Source organism: Python bivittatus, unplaced genomic scaffold, assembly GCF_059951505.1.
Source record: "Python bivittatus isolate LINGU-HERP-01145 unplaced genomic scaffold, Pbiv_v1 ctg000810_np1212, whole genome shotgun sequence".
Lineage (NCBI taxonomy): Eukaryota > Metazoa > Chordata > Lepidosauria > Squamata > Pythonidae > Python > Python bivittatus.
Genome location: NW_028277111.1, coordinates 5,184,465 through 5,203,881, shown reverse-complemented (window position 1 = coordinate 5,203,881; position 19,417 = coordinate 5,184,465). Strand labels below are relative to the sequence as shown.

Genomic DNA, 19,417 nt, shown 5'->3' with positions numbered 1-19,417 from the left:
AACGCACAGCAATGGCTAGCTTTTCAAGAAGTGGTTTCATCTTCAAAGCTTTGCCATCTGCCCCCACATAGCCTCGGGCTTTCCAGAGCGCAGCGTGTGTGTGTGCAGCTAAGAAGGCGTATCTGCTGTCAGTGAAAATATTGGCTGTCTGCCCTTTGGCAAGATAACAGGCTTCTATAAGGGCTAACAGCTCAGCTGCCTGTGCTGACCAGTGAGAGGGCAGCTTACGTAACAAAATAGGTCCATCAGTGGTGACCACAGCCAAACCTGTCTGGCGGACCCCATTTTCAATAAAGGAAGAACCATCAGTCCAAAACTGACATTCTGCCAAGTTAAAAGGTTCAACTTGGAGGTCAGGGCGAATTCCAACAATAGTCTCTAAAACCTGATGGCAGTCATGGGGGCCTTCTGATGAGCTAGGCTCCTCTGATGGTCGGGGTAGGAGGGTGGCTGGGTTAAGACGCTCACAGCGAAACAGTTTAACTGAATCATTTTCCAAAATTAAGCTGGCATATTTAGTCAATCAGGCTGATGTGGCCCATGCAGGAAGTTTTTGCTCCAACAATGTCTGTACAGAGTGGGGGGTATATACATCCACTGATGCTCCTAAAGAAATTTTCTCTGTCTCTTGAATCAAGAGTGCAGTGGCTGCAATTGAGCGAAGGCAAGCAGGCCAACCTTTTACCACAGCATCCATGGTTTTGGATAAATAAGCAACAGGAACCCTTTCTGGGCCCAATTTCTGGGTAAGGACTCCTAATGTGCATCCTTGTTTCTCAGTAACAAACAAATCAAAGCCTTTAGACTGATCAGGAAGAGCAAGGGCTACAGCTCTAGCAAGAGAGTCTTTTAGCTCCTGCCAAGCAGATTGATGTTTTCCAGTCCATTCCCAAGCCATATCCTTCTGTGTGAGTTGGTAAAGAGGCTTGGCAAGGAGGGAATACCCAGGGATCCAAAGTCTTGCATATCCAGTTATGCCTAGAAATGTTTGGAGTTCTTTGATGTTTGTTGGCACACTTAGGGCTTCTATAGCACTCAGGCGACTCTGATGAAGCAGCTGAAGGCCCTTCTTGAGTACAAAGCCCAAATACTGCACCTCTTGTTTAGCCCACTGTACTTTCTTTTTAGACACTGTGTATCCTTTAGCAGCCAGGTGATTGAGGAGAAGTACAGAGGTGATTTCTATAGCTTCTTTAGTTTTTCCAGCCAAAAGGAGATCAACATAAAGAAGCAGAGAATTCCCATTGGGGGAAAAGTCCTTTAAATCTTGGGACAAGGCAGCAGCAAACGCTGTAGGGCTGTTTCTGTATCCCTGGGGGAGCCTTGTCCAAGAAAGCTGACATTTCTGTCCTGTAGTGGGATCCTCCCACTCAAAAGCAAAATATTGCTGGCACTCCTTAGCCAAAGGAATGCAGAAAAAGGCATCCTTGAGATCAATAACTGTGTACCATACTTGGTCACTAGACAAGGTAGTTAATAAGGTGTAAGGGTTAGCCACAACCTGGTGCAATGGTTGAACCCTCTTGTTGACCTCTCTAAGGTCGTGGACCATTCTCCAGGAGCCATCTTGCTTGGGGACCGGGAAAATGGGTGTTGACCAATGAGATTGAATAGGAATCAACAGGCCATTTTCCAAAAAAAGGTCAATTAGTGTTTTAATTCCCAGGCGTGCTTCCCGCCTGATAGGGTATTGCTTTATCGAAATGGGTTGTGCCTCAGGGAATAATTGAGCCATATGTGGCTTGGCAAATTGGGCAAAGCCTGGTTTTCCTTGATACCAAACCCGTGGGTCAATCTGAGCATTATCAAGTGGGCTGGCTTCAGTTGGCTTGGATAAAAAACAAAGATAGGCCTGTTCTGGGGGAATGTGAAGACTCAAGCCTTGATCATTGAATTGAACAGTAGCTCTCAATTTTCCCAATAGGTCCCGACCAAGGAGGTTGATGGGACAATGAGGCATTAGCAAAAAAGAATGATCCAATTGGGGTCCCTGGGGGGCAACAACAGAAAGGGGTTGACTGATTGGGGCCATTTCCATAACTCCTGTTGCACCAATTACAGGAGCAGAGGGAGTAGTCAGGCAAGGGATATTTTTGTCATTTAAGACACTATAGGTTGCGCCTGTGTCAATGAGAAAATGATAGGGTTGCCCCCCGACACTTAACTCAACCAGAGGATCGGGGGAAGACAAAAGTCCTCTGGAACCCCTTCAATATGAATTGTCCTCAGGATAAAATTCAGGGGATTGAGCACTTAAAAGAGGCAAGGGGGGTCCAGACCTCCGCTGGGAGTTTTGAGGTCGGCCTCTTTGTGGTTCTTGGCCTCGCAGTGTTGGTCCTCTTTGGCCTCTGTAAGCCCTTGAAGGTTGGGCATCAGGCTTGGCATTCCACGAACATTCATTTTTCCAGTGGCCAATTTGTCCACATTTTGCACATTGATCTTTCTGTAAGCGTCTCTGAGAGGGAGGGAAAGAATCTGGCCTGGAAAAAGAGTCTTGCCTCCCTTTGCTTTGGGGGCGAATGGCCAGTGCAAGAAGAGATGCTTGCTTACGCATCTTCTTGTCTTCTTTCTTTTCATCCTCTAGCTCTCTCTGAGAATAAACAGTGAAAGCCATCTGGATAAGGGTTTCAAAATTTTGGGTGGATGGGGCAGGTAACTTCTGGAGTTTTTTTTCCTAATATCTGGAGCACTTTGGCCAACGAAAGCAGCTTTAATCATAACTTCATTGGCAGGGGCTTCTGGGTCAAGATCAGTGAAGCGGCGGTAGCCATCTTTAAGGCGTGTCAGGAATTCCATAGGGGATTCTTTGGGTTCCTGAACAATTTGATGGACATGATGAAAATTCACTGTCTTTGGCACGCCCAATCGCAATCCCTGAAGGAAAGCAGTTCTGACCCTTTCCAAAACAAGGGCTCCATCTGGGGTATTGGGATTAGCCTCATAACTAGGCACCAGAACATCCTCAGCAGCTGGCCAAGCTCCAAGCGGGCAGCCAGCCTGCACATCCACATTTCTTGCAGCTGTGTATGCTTCAGTGGCTGCTTTAAGTACTTGACTCTTCTCTTCTGGTGATAAAAAGGCTGACATCAAAGTAAAAAGATCTGGGATGGTAGGTTTGTGAGTACAAATGATGCGTTGAACAAGATCCACATATTGCTGGGGAGACTCAGGATAAGGAGGCAATCCTTCTCTCCAGTTAAATAAATCACTAGTAGTGAAAGGGGTGTGAATAAAAGCCAATTGGTTGCCCATCGGCACTTGTCTAAGGGGGGCAAGGAGATTAGGGTCCTGTGCCCATAGTGGAGCAACAAAAACATTGGGACAGTCAGTGTTATAAACAAGTCCTGTCCTGGTATGTGAAGGGCTGCTCACAGCTGCTGGTGACTGTGAAGCTGCCACTAAAGATTCTTGAGAAGCTGGCTGAACAGCAGCTGCAGAGGTTAAAGGCAGTGGGGGGGCAGTCCCAGCTGCGGGGGTTGATGCAGCAGCAGCAGAGCCCATTGGGACTGGTAACAGAGATGCCTGCGGAGCCGCTGCTACAGGAGGTGGGGGAGAAGCTATTACAGGAGGTGGAGGAGGGGCCGTTGGAGTACAATAAGGGGGGGGGGAAAATTCCTCCTCCTCCTCTGTTTTGTGCTTTAGCTTTGTTTCTGTGTCCTGCTCAGCTCTCGGCTGCAGGGAAAAAAGTTTTACAGGGTTGGTTTTCAGCCCACATAGAACTTGAATGTCTGGGCGAAGGAAGAGGTTAAAGAAAAATTTAGCATATATCTCTTCCTCAGTTCTTCCACTTGAAGCCAAAAAGCTGGCAAAAGTATTTATGAACTCTCCATCAACAGTACCTTCTGGTGGCCAAAATCCTACATTTGGGCCAATATAATAATGTGGCCAAACGAGTTCACAAAAAGTTTTTAGTTTATTCTTTTTAAAACTCAATTTCATTGCAACTCTGGGTTTTAAAATGTCCCAGTGCTTGATAACACACTGCAGCGGCGTAGGGCTTTTTGCCGGCATAAAGCTTTCTGCCGTGGTTTCCTTCCTTGCTGTTTCACTCAGGCGGCTGTTGTTGTTCCCCATAGTGCCACCTAGTGGATTTTCTTCTTTTTCTTTTCTTTTTCCTTTTTCCTCTTTTTTTTTTCCCTAAGCCTTCTATTGACGTGGGTTATGGTGCTGCCTAGAGGATTTCTCGGGTTTTTCCTTCAACTCGGGATTCTTTGAGAACTGCACCGGAAAATTTCTCGGGCTGTTTTTTCCTCCCTGTTCATCTTTCCCTCAACGCAGGGGCTCAGCTCGGGATTTCTAGGAATTTCTCGGGCTGATTTTTCCTTCAATCAGCTCGGGGTCTGGCCAGAGTACCCTCCCTAATGTGAAATCCTTCTCCATGTAACGGTGCACCCTCCTACCTTGGAATCCTCCTCTAGGACAATATATTCCAACAATCACAAACCAATCGCACGGACCGTTTTGGCCACTCTCGCCTCACATGGATAAGAAGTGGAAACGCAAGCGGGCCCTCACACACTCACTTCATGGGCAGATCCCTAGTGGAAGTTTCCCACGTCTCATTCACGCACTCACAAGGCACCACTCCCCACCTAATAAAAACATACTCACCCTGCCCAAATCCGCCTTTATACAACGGATGGGAGAAGTCTCAATTTTTTTGTGCATTCAGGCTCAGCAGGAGCGGAGTCTGCCGACAATGACCAGCACAAGGTCACTGGAAAACTTCCCAGGTGCGTGGTTGATGTTGATAGATGGTCTCCATCGATTTCCTCCATCCGCTGTTGTGAAGGCAGTGAGGGGGCTTAAAGCAGCCTCCCCAAGGAATCCCCACCTTCGGGACTCCTGGCTGGCTCGCCAAAAATGTATGGCACTTTTATTTCCCAAGTTTCAATAAAAAGCCAATAAGAAGACATGAGATGAGACTTCTGATGAATAGCAGATGTATTTTAATCAAGACACAGCTGGGTGACCCCAATCAACACATTAACAAGAGATGTTGATGGAATCACACCTCACAAAACAAACATCAGAGGCTTTATAGACATTTAAATCTGTAATCAGATAGTACATCCCCTCATACCCATACAAGGGATTTTTGGGACGGTCTGAGCAAGTGAAAGGTGGTTCTTAGGAAGGTAAACTTAAATGTAACTTTTTCTTCTGGTTACCAAGGGAATGGCATACCAGATTCTTCTTATCTTTCTCTAGAATGTAGGGCCTCACAACTGTTGCAAAAAGCTTGGTACAACAAACCCTGCCAGCACCAGCCTTGTATCTAAGGGAGATGGGGTGGGGGAAGCTGGGCTCTTTAGAAGGCAACTTTTATTGAGCTTGTACTCGGCTAATTGCTTATTCGGAGACAATCGGGCATTCAGCAAAGAGATAAGGGGGGGGGGAAGAAACCAGTGCTCTTTACAAAACAAAAGCAAGTTAACCCTTTAGAAATAAAATAGAGTGCACTGTTACAGGTATGGTTATACATTATGTGAAGCATATATATATATATATATATAAAAATATAAAATTGTGTATATATAGAATATAAAATTGTGTATCAAAATAATGCCCTTCAGGAGATTTGCCTCTGAGCCAGGAATAAACACGCAGGTGGTTGCTTGAAGAAGAGGGAAGACTTCCACCATCAGGACCTCAGGAAGGAGGAGACCCACTGCAAGGCAGGGCATTCCCTCAGACATGTTGCAGAAGAAGGCCACGGTCAGGGGTATGGAAAGCCTCTGAAAGATCAAGGAGGGTTGTACTCCCCCAATCCTAGTCTCTTCATAAATCCTCCATAAGTGCAACCAATGCAGTTCCCATTGTCAGGGGAAAAACCACGTTAAACACAGGAGGCAGACACACCATAAAACAAGTTACTTCAAAGTTCCAAAAGCTTTATTAAATGTTAGTTCAACAAGCAAGTAAAGTTCAACCAATAGCATACATGGTACTCACTTAGATTCACATTGCAATGTCGTGACCATTTTAATCGAGCCGTCAGGTAAACAGCTTGACCAAAATGGTACCGACCCCCTCAGATGCAATCCTTTTTATCCTCAAAAACCACAAACCACAGACATGACTCCTAGGTTTAGCAACTGATTCGTAACGTCCTTGGTGCTAATTTTACCATACCTTCCTGTTCTATTCCCATCAGCAAGTTGCTTAGTCTTGCATTTGACTTTTCCTGTCATTGCCCTACAGGTCACAAGAAGCTAACTTGGCTTTATCAAATGCAATCAAAACTAACATTAAAACATATAGAAGGCTACTAAAATTTTCCTCTCACAATCCCCACTTCTTGTCCTATGGACAATACAATACTGAATCAATCTATGCAAAGCTATGTAGCTACACTCCAGTTTAAGACCAGGAGAGGATTCTACATATTTAGAATTTAACACCTGTGATATAAAATCAAAAGGGGAAAAACTACTTAAATAGTTGTAGCATGTGCTACAATTGTTAATATGGCATTGGGCACTGTCAAACAGCAATCAATTTGGGAAACATAAAGCAGGCCATCTTCAGGCGGGTCCTCAGTGGGTTCTACAATGGCAGGCAACCTCTTCATAGAAGCAAATCATTAAAAAGACAAGATACAACAGAAGGATAATGCAAAATATCGTGAAAAGGAATATCATAGGCAGTTTCAGCTTTTCCTGGTGGTAAAACAGCAAGATGTAAAACATGATACAAATTAAGATAAGGGTCAACAATCATTTTGAGCACAGCAATACAACTATTAATCATCCTGCAGGCATCAACTCTGAACAGTCAATTAAAATATTGAAAGTCAATCTGTCAGGATTTTCTTTCTCATGGGAAAGGATTCATCCCGTTATCTTTACAACAATAACAAATATTATTTTGGCTACAGAGATCATGTGAAAAACACCTGTTATTGTGTGTTGTGTATTGTGCTATTTACTGCCACCTATTGGCATGTGTATGCTAGTTACCCAGTGGGAGTGACAATATAACTGGAGTATGTATGCCCAGATTTGTCAGTTGTTAGTTGTTTTAGTGTTAGCCACTATGTAGGTTTTATGGGCTACGTAGTTGTAACAAGTTACCAAGTAGTGTACCTCTTCTCTGAGAGTTTGTAGCTAGAGATTTTGTTAAGCTTGTGTTGCTAATAAGTCTTGGATGCTACATTACATGAGAAGATGTGTTTTTCTTTATATTTTGTATGATATTTGCATTTTATGGAATTTTGCATTTTTATCAATAAACACCAGTTAGTATATATTTTCTGACTGGATTTCTTTGGGAAACAAGAAATGGACATTGCATTGTGAACAGCTGCAATGTTGATGTGTATCTTTCCTGGATAATTTGTCCTGAAGTTTTTGCTGCGCTCTGCACAAACAGGAGTGTTTGTGATTTGCACTCTGCCTGACACAATCAGCAAAAATGGGCTGTCCTTGCAGGGTTGTTGTAACAGAAGCTGCAGGATGACGATGGCTCTAGGACAAAGGTTATAAGTGGGTGGATGTTGGCTGCAGGCAAGGCAAGGGGAACAGAGGTTACCAGCACTTATTTCCCCATCAGATAAGGCTTCTGCAGCTGTTTCCCCATCAATTATAGAGACTTTTATTCTTAGCTTTGCCAACTTCCTTTGTGGGCTTTTCAGTTTAGGCTCCCTCATCTGGGGTCGTACTTTCTTACAGTGCAAGGCATGCACCCAGGTATCTAGACCTTGACAGTTCACAGCAGTGTTTGTAGTCAGCAAGATCTGGAATGGTCCCTTCCAACGAGGAGCTAAGCAATTTTTTCCTTTGAAACACTTTTTTTCAAAATCCAATTGCCCACGTCCAAGGAATGACACGGATGCAAAGGTTCTCTCGGCAAGGCAGCTGTAACTTGTGAATGCCAGTTCCTAAGATCTTGACAGAGTCCAACATATGAATGTTTTATAAATGAAGAGAAGAAGGTGGGGGGAAAGTTCATATAGTGACAGTCCAGTTTGCTTAAATGCAGTAGCTCTTATAGACATGAGAGCGAACAGCAGACAATCGGGTCATTTGAAGTTGGTTTCATCGCAAAGCTTAACAATTTTGTTTTTCAAGGTGGAGTTAACACACTTCACTTTTTCTAACACTTCCGGGTGATAAGCAATCGATCATTGGAAAGTTCCTCAGGTATAGGCGACTAGGGGTGCTAAGCAGCTTTTTCCTTCAAACAGTCCAAACCCCTTTGGGACAAATTGTGCACATAAATTGGTTAAGGTCAGCCCAATTAGTATTATAAGGCTCAATGATAGTTGAGTTTCCAGTACGTCCTTAAATTTTGCTGGTTCATTTCAGATATTAGGAAACAAGTTGGTTATGTTACAAATTACAGTCTGAGACCACAAAACATGAACATAAAGCACTTTAGGAACTAGCTGGCCGTTAACACTCTCTGAGGATCCATTCAGAGAAGTCAAGGGTCTGCTTTATACGGGGAGGGAAAACCAAATCTGCCGTCTTTGGGGTAGATGAAAAGGGAACAGCACTACAAGTACAGAAAGTTACTTGATCCCAAGTTTGTAAATCAGAAAGAATAGATACCACGTTAGGAGAAAGTTGCTGGGTAGAAACAGGTGATTTTCAAAACCCCGTTCTAAGACCCTGAGTCTGACTAACTTTGTCTACTTCAGTTTTAAGAAATAACTGAGGACTTATGAGCAAGCTATCGGCCTGCATGTTCTGTCGTACCTCCTGAATAACTATGTGAAAGTCAGTAGAGGGGAGAAAGGCATAAGTGCAAAGGAAGGCAAAGACTCTTTGTCCGGAGCATCCTCCAACTTAGACTTTGCATTCCCCATGACCCACAATAGTAATCACAAGTTGTCAAAATAAAAATCAGCCTAATTCAAAAGATTAGTGAAGCCAAGCATAATTACCATAGCACAGACAAACAGGTTACAAACTTTCATAGCCAGGCTTGTGGTTACTTTAACAGTTCAGATGCTTGTGGTTACTTTATTATTTTTTTCAATTCCCTTTTTCTCAATCATTTCTCCCAACAATTGCTTCGTCCACACATACACGAACTCTAAAAAGGGAACGTTTAACTTCTTCAGTGTTTTGTTTCTCTTGTCTCTTAAAGCCCTCTCACTCACCAGCAATCATACCAACACTGGCAATCACAAAACCAACACAACCAAAAGAGGGACAGGCTCCACATTCATACACTGTCAGACACACTCTCTTTCACTGAATCTGTGGAGGCATGAGAGGTCCATCAAATGCCCTTGCGTTCCAGACACCCTGGTCATTGACCATTGGTCTTGCAGGATGCTGGGTGCAGTTGCAATTGATTTCTCGCTCAGCCCTGGTCCACAGAGGGGATATATAAGGGAACCACCACACACATACCTTTCTTTTTTCTCCTTCTTGTTGCGCAACTCCAGGTTTAGTTTTAGTGGAAACTAGCCCTTGTCAACAAGACAATCCTTATCTATGGAAAAGAGCTGGTCCACTTGTGCAAGCCCGCAATGGCAAGGGAAACCACACCTCGGCAAAGTAGCCGACCCTTATCTATGAGAAAGGTGGGAGAATCCTTAAAGGGCAAAATATAAACTGAAAGCTATAATGAACACTCTCCAACGCAAACCAAAGGAGCACATTATATCTGCAGAGACAATGGAAACAATCACAATTGGACTTTCACTGTTTCCTGTGAAAATGGGTCCCTTACTTCTCATAAAAGGATCCCCACAGGGGGAAAGCCATATAAATGTTTGGAATGTGGAAAGAGTTTCACAACAAGCCATCACGTTACTTCACATAAAACGATCCACACAGGGGAGAAACGACATGAATGCATGGAGTGTGGAAAGAGCTTCTGTAAAAATACATCTCTTATGAGACATAAAAGGATCCACACGGGAGAAGCCATGTAAGTGCATGGAGTGTGGAAAGACTTTTACTCAAAACAGTCATCTTACTTCCCATAACAGGATCCACACAGGGGAGAAGCCATATAAGTGCATGGAGTGTGGAAAGACTTTTACTCGAAATAGTAAACTTACTTCTCATAACAGGATCCACACAGGGGAGAAGCGATATAAGTGCATGGAGTGTGGAAAGACTTTTACTCAAAATGGTAATCTTACTTCCCATAAAAGGATCCACACAGGGGAGTAGCCATATAAGTGCATGGAGTGTGGAAAGAGCTTCTGTAAAAATACATCTCTTATGAGACATAAAAGGATCCACACGGGAGAAGCCATGTAAGGGCATGGAGTGTGGAAAGACTTTTACTCAAAACAGTCATCTTACTTCCCATAAAAGGATCCACACAGGGGAGAAGCCATATAAGTGCATGGAGTGTGGAAAGACTTTTACTCAGATCAGTCATCTTACTTCCCATAAAAGGATCCACACAGTGGAGAAGCCATATAAGTGCATGGAATGTGGAAAGAACTTCTGTGAAAGGATATCCCTTATGAGACATAAAAGGATCCACACAGGGGAGAAGCCATATAAGTGCATGGAGTGTGGAAAGAACTTCTGTGAAAATACATCCCTTATGACACCTAAAAGGATCCACACAGGGGAGAAGCCATATAACTGCATGGAGTGTGAAAAGCCTTTTACTTGAAATAGTAATCTTACTTCCCATAAAAGGATCCACACAGCGGAGAAACTATATAAATGTGTGGAGCATGGAAAGAGCTTCAGGAGGAGGAATGATGTAATTTCACATACGCAGATCTGTTTGGGTGAAAATCCATGTAAATTCTAGATTTAGTTGTTTAAATCTATGCATTTTCTATTTGTGTACACTGAACTGAGAAAAGATTTCTTTGACTCTGACACTCACAACTGGCAGCCCAAGAAAAATTAATTACCAATGAAAATAAAAGGTCCGTTTTAATTATGAACTGAGTTTTTGAACATACTGTTATTTTAGGTGGCCAATGCTATTGCACATCCATAAGATAATTTATTTATTTATCTTATTTATATTTCATATTTATGTAGCCGCCCATCTCACACAAGGTGACTCTGGGCAGCGTACAACAATTTAAAAAATACAGACATTAAAACAATGACACATTAAAAAAACTGTAAAAACAAACAAAGTGGAGGGGATACAATTAATAAGGGAGCCATCATAAAATCTCCCTGGTCCCCTGGCAGCCCCAGGCCTGATCACATAGCCAGGTCTTAAGGGACTTGGAGAATGTTAAGAGGTATCGAGCTAATCTCACTTCCGGGGGGGAAAGATTCCACAAGGCGGGCGCCACGGCAGAGAAGGCCCTCCTGGGAACCGCCACGTGTAATTCTCTATCAGACAGGATCCGCAGCATGCCTTCTGTGCCAGATCTGATGGGATGTGCAGGTGTAATCGGGGGAGGCGGTGCTTCAGGTAACTCACCCCCATGCTGTGAAGGGCTTTAGAGGTCAAAACCAGTACCTTGAATTCGACCTGGAAGCAAACTGGTAACCAGTGCAGCTCGCGAAGCAGTGGTGTAACCTGTACGGCCCGGGGGGGGCACATAACTGCCCATGCCGCTGCACTTTGCACCAGCTGAAGCTTCCAGATACTCCTCAAGGGCAACCCCGTGTAGAGCGCATTACAGAAATCCAAACAGGAGGTGACCAGGGCATGAGTGACAGCGATTAGGTCCCTCTGATCTAGGAATGGGCGCAACTGGCACACAACGTGAAGCTGTGCAAAGGCCCTCCTGGCCACGACTGCCACCTGCTCTTCTAGCAGGAGTCGTGAGTCCAGGAGGACCCCCAGATTGCGCATAGGGTCTGCCTGGGGCAGCGCAACCCCATTCAGTACCAAAGATGGCATAGCTCCAGCACCAGAAGGCCCCAGAACACTCAGTCTTGCCAGGGTTCAGGTGAAGCCTGTTGTTCCCCATCCAGACCCTCACAGCCTCCAGACACTGGGATAGGACATTCGGGGCATCGCTTAATTCACCAGGGGCAGAGATCTATTATTGGGTATCATCAGCATACTGATGACACCTCATCCCATGGCAATGGATGAGCTCACCCAGGGGCCTCATGTAGATGTCTAATACGAGGGGGAAGAGCACTGAAGTCTGTGGCACCCCACATAACGGGTCGAGGGTGGGATCTCTCTTCCCCAACCACTACCTACTGGAATCTGCCCTGGAGGAAGGAGGTGAACTGGCCCAACACAGTGCTGCACACCCCCAATCCCCTGAGCCGATCCAGAAGGATACCATGGTCAATGGTATCGACAGCCACTGAGAGGTCAACTGGGGCAAGGATGGATGCACAACCCCCATCCCTCCGTCGCCAGAGATCATCCAAATGCGCGACCAACGCTGCTTCTCTCCCATGCCCAGGCCTGAATCCCGACTGAAAGGGACCCAGATGATCCGCTTCATCCAAGGCTGAGACTGAGGAGCTGGAAGATGAAACCAGGAGCAAACAAGGGTCATGCGGTCCCCGGAAATGGCCTGCTCCCCGTCTCCCACCACATCTCCCTGTGCCCATCACTACCACAATATTTTGGCCCGCCCCATCCCCCCAACAGCAGCCCCATCCCTATATCGAAGCCCCTCAATTCCCAAAATCAGGGATCATCTGCTTTCCTTGCCAGCCATGCCTGGGAGGGGAGCTGGGCACCCCAAGGATCTTTAGCTTACCAGCTCTCAGAGCCATCAGAGCCCAGCAACCACCTCCCCCACTTCACTGCCACACCTCACACACAAACATACACAGGAATCCCTACCCCACTGCTCCCACCAGCTGGCAGAGGCTCCAGCCATTCACCCTCCCACCAAGCCCACCTCTGGCTCTCTCCCAGAGAAAGGCAAAGGGGGAATAGCGTTCAACTTCCAGTGGGAAGCCCACAGTCCAACTCCCAGGCACTTCACCATTAAATGGGAGCAGTGGTGTTTCCTTCTTCTTCTTCTCTGGCTACCAGAGGGAAGCAGAAGGGCCTCCGCAGGGGAGGGGGGTCTACAGCTGCTACCACCCTCCCACCCCACCTAGCCCCCACCCACACTGCCAGAGCCCAGCGTCCAGATGACAGGCCAATGATAGCCAGATGGTGAAAGGCTACACCACCTCAGAGCTCCAAGAGACAGTTGGGGCAGCTCCTCAGTCCACTGTCCAAAGAAACAACTTGGGCAGTTCTCGAAAGCGGCGTGAAGAAGTCCCTCAGCAGCAGCAGACTCCTCCAGCCAGGCCAGCCAAGCCAGTCCAAGAACGCTGCTCCCAAGTTCAAAAAGGTCGCAAACGCGGGAAAGGCTGCAAACGTAGCAACTCCGGCAGCAGCCGTGGCAGCAGCAGCTGAGCCAGTCCCGACAAACGCCGCCCCCAAATTCAAGGAGCCGCCAAGTTTGCAAACGCGGCAAACGCAGCTGGGGCGGCAGGCACGGCCGGTGCTGCAAACACCGAGCACTGCCATCACTCACACTCATCCAGCCAAATAGGTCCAAACAGACCCGAGCAGTGCAGCTTCCAAACAGGTGAGTGCCAGTCCAGGGCATCCTCCACGCAACAAGCATGTACATGGCCAACACATACAAAAAGCATAAAATTTTAATAACATTTTATTAAGTTTATGTTTCTCCCAGTGTTAGAAAGAAACTTGACAAGGTTCATCTCCCAGCCAGGAACAAACATGCAGGCGGTTGCTTGAAGGAGAGAGGAGAGTTGATTTGGTCTCAGGGTTTCCCCAGGAGCTCCTTTATAGGGAAGATGCTGTTGTTCCTTGAGAGGTGTGAAGGAATGGCTGCCCTCGAGGAATTCTTGGAAAAGGTGATTAGCCGGGAGTCCAAGAGAGGTGAAATTGGTTGGATCTTTAGAAAGCAGCCTTCTGAGGCCAGGCGCCTTCTGCACTGGGGTTTCCTGTGGTTCCCTTACCTGGTATGGTCTAATTGGCAGGTAGATCCCTTTGGGAAAATATCTTTCTATGATTTGATTAAGGCTTCAAGGAATGTTGGCCCTTCTTCCCAGGTCTTTAGTTCTTTAATTTTAGGCTGGGGTGGAGGACTCCTGTTACCTCTTAATCTCTTTAGGTGAGCCCGTTCTTACTATAATTTAGTCATATGCCTTGATTGCCGTTCAGATAAACAATGGAAGGGTGAGACAAATGGGAAGCTTGGACTTCCTGCTGACATGGGGGGAAGATTTGATTTCCTTCTCACACCAGCTTCCGGGTGATCCTGGTTCTGGGAGGGATGTGAACAGGCAGACATTTAACAGGGGCTGCTTCCTCAGGCTGTAGAATGTGCTGCATCTCCCTGTTTCATCTCTTCAAGACAACGCTTTATTCGTGTTTCTTTTGTTATAGCAGACACGCAGATAGAAATTCAACTGCTCCACAATCACTTCCCATAATTTAAGCTTTCCTCCTTTTGCCTGGTCTTCTTACAATTGTTTCCGCCTCACCTTCTCATTTATCAATAGACTCACAGTTTATCAGAGGACCCTGCACTTCTCTGCACTCCCAAAAAGTTGGAAATGGTGCAGCAGAGAGATTCTGCGGTCTGAAGCAATATTATAATCCAAAGGGAACTCAAGTTCCATCCAACTATACAGAGAAAGATGGAATGTGATATTGAATTGTCTCATTGACTAATTGTGATATTAAATTAAAAGTGATATCTAATTGGATCTGTGCTCTACATTTCGCCTTCCTTCCTTCCTTCCTTCCTTCCTTCCTTCCTTCCTTCCTTCCTTCCTTCCTTCCTTCCATCCATCCATCCATCCCAAGTTAAGGATACTCAGGAGAATAACAATCAAAATAACATTACAAAGTGACATTACAGAGGATCAAGCTAGAAGGGAAACCTTTGGTAATCAGTGGGGACCAAAATAAAATTATATGAAATTAAGAAAAACTACTTCAGGAAAGGAGTTGAGTTCCTCCTGGCCAAACAGACAGAAATGAGAAGGGGACCCACCTCTGTGGTCTGAAGAAACCAAAGAATAATCAGACTTATTTCTATGGTGTAGAACTGAGACCTGAGTCAACCAGTATAAATGCAGAAGCATGGGACTTTTTTCCATCCAAGGCCTCTCATTATGTGAGAGAATCGTCACATACATATCAATGTAGGATGTATAGAAAGAGCTTCAGGATGAAGAATTCCTCTCTCACAAAGGAGCCAGAATAACAAGAAGCCTCTGAAATGCGTGTGCAAAAGACTTTTTTTTAAAGCATTAGGGCCATTTTTGCCTTCCTGTGGTGTGACAAGGGCTAGGAAAAAGTCTAAATCTGACTTAAATAAAATTAATTAAACATCAATTGTGTGCTTACTTTTCAGACATGCATTAAATACTCTTTCTCCTTGGTTGTAATAAAAGTGACTAACACATGAAAAAAATTGCAAGGATTTGGGGAGGGCCACACTTCAGGGTTTCCGAGGCTCAGGCTGCTTTGAAGCTGTTTGTTCAGATCAGTGGTTCTGGGTCAAACTGGAGAAAGGGCACAGATTTTGGTTTTGTGTCCATTATCGTCCATTTTTTCATTACAGAAGACTGACAAAATTAGAAAGGTAGCAATTGAAGGAACCTTGATAGGGAAAGAAATAGGCTGAAAAGAACAGGCTTTCTGCACGAGCGAGCAGTGAATGGCCTTCTCTTTAAACTGCTTTTTAACTGCTGCTTCCCCCCCATTTAAATTCTTTGTTTCTCTCACTGAAGCTAAATCTCTTTTTTCTTGCACTGTCACCTCCAAATACAGAGGAACCTCTTCAAACCAGTGGAGTTTTCAGCTCCTTTGGCTAGAACAATTTTTATTTATTTTTTAATCATGTTTATTCATGATCTAAAAATATTCCGGTTGCCTTAAATTCTCCAAACGTCTTAAGCTTCCTACTCATATTTCCTGAGGCATATTCCCTACTCAACCCCTAAATAAAACAAAATTATTCCTGCTCCTCCTCCTCCTCCTCCTCCTCCTCTTTTTCTCTTCTTCGTCTCATGGTATTTCAGTATTATATTCACTTTTCATTATTTGCCTTCATTTTGTAATTCCATCTTTTATCAACTCACATGTCAGACAACATTCTCCCACCCCTAATTTCTCCACCTCGGCACTTTGTTTTGAGGTAAAATTTCTTGATAGTCTATAGGTTTGAGCATTTTCTTCAGTTTGGAACTTGATTTCTTTTGATATTTCTTTTTCTTCACCATCATTTCTTCAGGATTAGTCTCGTTGTGACGGGGTGATACTTGGTGTTTCAAACGTTTATTAGCTGCCCAGAGCCATGAATTTGAGAAGGCCCGTTCTATAAATTGCATAAATACAGTATAAATAAATACTGTATAAATAAATACTCTATAAATAAATAACAATACAATAAATGCTGCATAAATACTAAATGAAAATCAGTACAAACCTTGATTTTCCTAACCTGCCGCTTCCCTCCCTGTGTCCCTTCCGGCCACCATCTTCCAACACTTCAGGCCCGAGTCTGGAAACAACCGGAAGGCACAAGCCGTGTTTCAAAGAGACGATCCTTCTTCTTTTCGTACCACCCTGCCATTTCTGACAGGATTTTGCTTGTTTTCGAGGCCTCCTCAAATCTCTAGCGATCCCTCAGAGCGGCTGTTGCTGAGGAAAGCGAGTTTTGATCCTCCACAGAGAGTGTCTCAATCTTCACAAGATCACAGGCGGTTCCCAGACATTAATCACAGGAAGATCTACAAACTGCGATGTGCCGGAGATGCCCCCCCCCCTTTCTTAGACAGCCAGTACTTTAGAGGGGCCCTTTCCTTCTACCCCTGTTGGAATATTTTCCTTATTTGCATGCAATGGTCCCTCTCATTTTTCAAAGTTGTGAGGTAAAAGAAGGCACGCTTCAGTCGTTCTTGTCAATGTACAGGTTTCCTCAACATCCAATCCTTCCCCCCTCGCCCAATTATCTCTTTAATCCTTGTCATTCCCAGTCAGTTTCCCCTGGGTGCACAGCCAGGGAAGAAGCGGCAGCTCTGCTATCAGGTCAATCTCAACCTCACAAGGTTTGCACTCTGCACAGGTACAGATACTCAGTGAATTCTTAGGGCAAACTCAAAGATTGGATTGTGATGATTAGGAGGCCTGGAAAGCAAGGAGCATATCTTGGGAAGCTATAAAGCACCATTTGTAAACATAGCGCAAATGTCCTGAAGGGGGGATGGGAGGTCAGCTCACAGAGGTTGAATATGAAGGCCATGCATCCTCCCTCCGTCATTCGTCTTCCCCCCATTGGTCCTGACCTCCAGCCATGTAACTAGCAGACAAGATGAGAGCACATCCTGCAGAAGTTGAGCCAAACGGGAGACATAGCAGGAAAGGCTGAAGTGGGGACATCGGATGGAGCAAAGCGTCTTGGCTTGGAGTTAAGGCAGGAAAACATGGAGAACAAAGCCAAATGCCATCAACAAATCTCTTCTCCTTCTGAGTGCTGAAGCTGTTTAGGAAGAACAGCAGATACCTAGCCACTTACTCACAAGACACACATCTTAATGGAGTAATAGGACTTCCCACACTTTTCAAAACTGCAACCAATGCATTCACACATTTTCCTGAACACCTTTTCCTAAGCAACACACAAACATTTTCCACAACATTCATTCGTTTCCTTCAGTTCTCCACCAACATGGTTTATCTGTTGTTTTCCTCATGTATTCAATAACAAAGGGGAGGAGAAGGACAAGGAGAAGGAGAAGGAGAAAATAGAATCCCAGGTTAAGGAGAAGACACACTCTTTCACCCAAGTCCCAACAAGCGCAGCCCGCTGAGGCATGGACAGTCTTCAATTCCTGCCCTGCAGCTGGGGATTCAGACAAACAACCCTGGCCAGCAGAGGTGAGAGCTTCTCACTTATCCTCACACAGCTTTCTTAGGGTGGCAGAGGGGAGAAGTTGTTCGATATGGCATGAAAACAACACTCACACACACTTCAAACAATGAAAAGTGAACAGCAGACAGCAAACAGCCTCCCTAAAACAGGAGGACAACAAGATGCCTCTGTAGTAGCTGCCACAGGACACAGATCCTCGGCGCTTGTTTCAGAAAATCCATGGGTGCACACACAGACTCAGTGGCCTTAGGAAACAATGCAGAGGCTCCTTATTAATCAGCCGATGATTATTATTAACAACCCTAAGGGCCCAGAAGGAGCCAGAGCAGAAAACAAAGGTAGCTTACACTGGAACTGAGACGTGGACTAAAGGGGCCACTGCCTTGGAACTTGGAACTTGGAAATGCATTCTGTGGTTGCCTTCCATGGTGGCTGTGCGCCCTGGGGACAAAGACCCTAAGTTGGCTTAAACCTCGAAAGCCCAAGAAAGGTCTCCAGTTCTGAAGCGATAGTCAGTCTGAGGAAAGTGAGAGGAGTAAAGGATCAACTAGAAAAAAAGAATTGTGCCTAGCATGGATGAAGGAGGAGATGAAGGAGAAGGCAGGAGTGAAAGTGGATGGAGAGAATCAAGGAGATTACAGGATGGTCACTGGGACAGCTATAATTTAATTAAACAATAACCAAACAAAAGTAATAGCTTGAAGGTTGCAATTATGTTGAGAAGCTTATTCCAGTTCCAACCAATATGTCTCCCAGTTTTCTTTAGCCTATGTCTCCAAAGACAGAGGAGACGCTTCAGATGAATTTCCTCCTCCTTCTTCCTACAAACTGTCTTATTTCAAGAACTGCGTTGTTGTGATTAGGTAATGAGTGACTGTGAGCAGGCCCTCTCAGTGAGTCAAGAAGAAACCTCAGATTGTGGATCATTCATTGGTACATCTCTGTTCAAAGTCAAAAATGAAATTTCCCTGGAATCTCAAGGTCCACAAACTCAAAACTACTCCATCTTGCAGAGAGTCACTAAGTCTGTTCCCCTCCCATTCAGACTCCAACAGCCGCTAGCTCAGCACTTCCACCACATCACCTGTTTGGCCTGAGGATGTGAAAAATAACTGGGTATCATCAGCGTATTAAGGATGCCAGACTCTAGGCCAACAGATGACCTCCCCCAGCAGTTCCATGTAGAAGCAGCGGTAAGCAGAGAGATCCCTGGGGCGTGCACAGAATAGATATCTTTGGACAGATTTCTCTTCCACCATCATGACCTCAGGAAGGAGGAGAACCACTGCAAAACAGTGCATTCCCTCAGTCATGTTGCAGAAGCCGGCCACAGCCAGTGGTACCAAAAGCCTCTGAAAGATTAAGGAGGGTTGCAATCCCCCAATCCTAGTCTCTCCATAAATCATCCATAAGTGCAACTCATGCAATTTCCATCCTGTATCCTGGCCAGAATCTGAGCATCAGCACTTTCAGGCGAGCCAAGTCAGGAATTGGACACCACAAAGTCTATTGGACCTCTGCAATGTTGTTGTGGGGCACAAGAAGAGAATCCTGAAAGCCTGTCAGAGTTGCCCACTGACCACTTTTATGGGATACAGAATCAAGACAGGATTATCTTTAATCTCTTAGGTAAGAAAA

General features: G+C 45.1%; 1 pseudogene; it reads left to right on the top strand.

The window, feature by feature from the left end:
• Positions 1–9,474: 9,474 nt before the first annotated feature.
• LOC148213965 (uncharacterized) lies at positions 9,475–11,304 on the top strand (annotated as a pseudogene).
• The last annotated feature ends 8,113 nt before the right edge of the window (positions 11,305–19,417 follow it).